At 41.9% G+C, this 2,484-nt stretch overlaps 1 protein-coding gene and 1 long non-coding RNA gene across 4 annotated transcripts in view; one reads left to right on the top strand and one right to left on the bottom strand.

The window, feature by feature from the left end:
* The window catches only part of NUP50 (nucleoporin 50), a 17,961-nt gene extending 17,727 nt beyond the window's left edge, over positions 1-234 (bottom strand). The window contains exon 1 of the mRNA XM_035888544.1: positions 35-234. The gene's annotated coding sequence lies outside the window, so the exon portion shown is untranslated. The remainder of the gene's footprint in view (positions 1-34) is intronic.
* The window catches only part of LOC118451657, a 39,421-nt gene continuing 37,110 nt past the window's right edge, over positions 174-2,484 (top strand). For all 3 annotated transcript variants that reach the window (XR_004841173.1, XR_004841172.1, XR_004841171.1), the window contains exon 1: positions 174-246. This is a non-coding gene — a long non-coding RNA (uncharacterized LOC118451657). The remainder of the gene's footprint in view (positions 247-2,484) is intronic.

The raw sequence follows: 2,484 nt of genomic DNA, 5'->3' as shown, positions 1-2,484 counted from the left end.
GGTTGTTTGCCAGGCTCCGGTTTGCCTGACTGACCTCTAGAGCCTTAGCTCGCTTGCTGCCTCGCTCGTGGCCTCTTCTCCCTGCGGTAGAGTAGTGCACGGGATCAGTGCTAGCGTGAGGCGACCGGAGGGAAGGGAACGAACGTCCTCTGCTGCAGCTCTGCTGGCCGAAAAGTGGATTCCTGGCCCGGTGTGGGAGAAGTCATTTGTCACACGCTCAGGAGAGACGTTGCTTATTTATCTCAGGTTTGCGCAATCCTGGGTACTAGGTGGTTTCCCGCAAATCCAGCCCACCTCGGTTAACACACAGCAGCGTTTTATACACTCGGTTACCGGTTATTTCGCAATCACAATCCCTTTGGGTTCTCCCTGGTTCCTGCCAGCCTCGCATACGCTTAAAGCTGTAGTGTCCTTTTTTTGTACTACGCGTGTTCTGTGAGGAAGGGTCTTCACCTGGGCAAGGGTCTGTTGACCTGAAGGTGTCATTTTTAGTATTATAAGGAGGGTAGTTCAGTTAAGGATACGCGGACCTTGAGCTTATTTGCCAAGTTTCAAATGTTTTAAAAACATCTTGATTTGCTGTCCTTTCTAGGCTTAATTGCTCCAGGACGTCCTTGTTCTAAGAATGCTAACTATACATTTTTCTGATTACAGATGGTTAAATGTTCCTCTTGTTGTTTACAAAGTGTATCCGGATTCAGACAGTTCTAAATTTCTGAGTTGACCTTCAACAGTTACAGGTTGAAAACAGTGACTCCCAAGCATTTTTTCATCATGTACAGCAATCATATACTACCTTAGAACAGTAATGGTAAAAATTAAGGCAATCAGAGTAAACCTGTCTTTAGGTATTAGCTTACAGCTAAGACAGGGTGCTATGGTTGCAGGCTGAAACACCTTGACCTAAATATAAAAAAAAAAAAAGTAAATTAGTCTTTATAGAGAACTTGCTCTTCTAAAACATATAAATTCATTAAATGGTGGCAAAACCAGCAAAAAAAAAACCAAAACCCTTTAGCAGTAGATAAGAGGCACTGTTATTTATCATATCTGGCACCCTAAGGTTCCCGAGGCATAGACCTACTCCTCAGTTGTGTTACCTAGTTTTAACCTTCAAACAATGTATTTTCACCACGTGTTTTTCTTCCTTATAAAATGTACAAATATTTTGAACGCTTTTCAGGTAATAATTTGGAAAACTCATTTCACCTCCCCTCCTGGGATTTCAGATAAGCTATTTTAAAATCTCTCACTGCATAATGATGGCATAAACCAGCACTAATGCCTTGAATTTAAAATTAAATGTTTCCTAAGTGTCACTTACTGTCAAAAATAGGACTGTGCCATTAAATATTTTTTTAACTGGTATTCAGCTGGTTCAGATCCCATTTATGTTAAGATCCCATCAGTGACTCCATGTGTTCTTAATATTCCTTTTAATATAGGAATGCAAAGAAGATTCTCTTTTAGCCTTAGCATTCCCTATCTGGTAGCCCTTTTGCAAAGTTCTACTCTTTCTCTTAGAAAATAAAATCCCTGAAATATCCCTGTTATCTGTGCTAAATATCCCACCTGTACCTGCTCTCCTGCAGGCTCTTAATAGTTGAGGGTTATCCTTTCCCAGAGTTTGGGTGCATTTTAGTTTGCCCCTGCATAGTTGAAATAACAGATACGTAGTCTTTAAAGATAATTTCTAAAATGATTGCTCTTTGCTTCTGTTAGCACAAACCGTGCACAAGGCTCTGTTACTAACAAACACCCTGACCCTGTTGTCACACCAGCAGATTTGTAGTTTTTCAGATCCATGTTCCTGGTCTTTTCTCTTTAAGCCATGGAGGTTTCTCCCTGAATTTCGTGTTGTTGGGCACGTTTAGCCCTAAAAATCTCCAAGTTGCTTCCTTCTGCAGGCAGGCTCTTTTGAGTTCCTATTTACTGAGCTGCTTTTCCTCTGTAATTTTTAAAGACTGCCTTGGTGCTAATACTTCCTGCTTGCTTTCCACTCGGTCCCTTTGAAAAGCGGTAAGAACTTCTTTCATTCTGGCTGTAACTACTGTTGTGTTCAGCCATTGTCTGAACAACAGGGAGCTGTTAATGTACCCCTTACACTCTGTAGTTCTTTAAGGCCAGGCAGATAGCAGTGCAACGATGAGTAGATAACCCTAATCGGGATTTGCATAAAAATGCAGAAACGTTCCATGTTCTCCCGATGAGTTCTGGATGGGACGGCAAATTCTCATCCCTCCCAAAGAATATACTCTTTTTAATTATCCTTCCTAGTAGCTGTGTTGAGGCTCAGTGCAATACAGAATGAGGGTGTACTGGTTCGTACTATACCAGCTATTATGGGTTGTCTGTGCTCAGAAATTCTGAGATGAGAACGAAACTGCGCAGAAAGAGACGATAAAGTGGTCAGTGAAGCAAAGTTTTTCTGTCTGCGGACCCCAGCAGGCAGTCACGGCTGCAGAAATACAAAAGCAAAGAGCG

The sequence above is a fragment of the Egretta garzetta genome, unplaced genomic scaffold, assembly GCF_000687185.1.
Source record: "Egretta garzetta isolate BGI_Z169 unplaced genomic scaffold, ASM68718v1 scaffold81, whole genome shotgun sequence".
Taxonomy (NCBI): Eukaryota; Metazoa; Chordata; class Aves; order Pelecaniformes; family Ardeidae; genus Egretta; species Egretta garzetta.
Note: the sequence above shows the minus strand (reverse complement) of the source record. Positions and strands in the feature narration are given on the sequence as shown.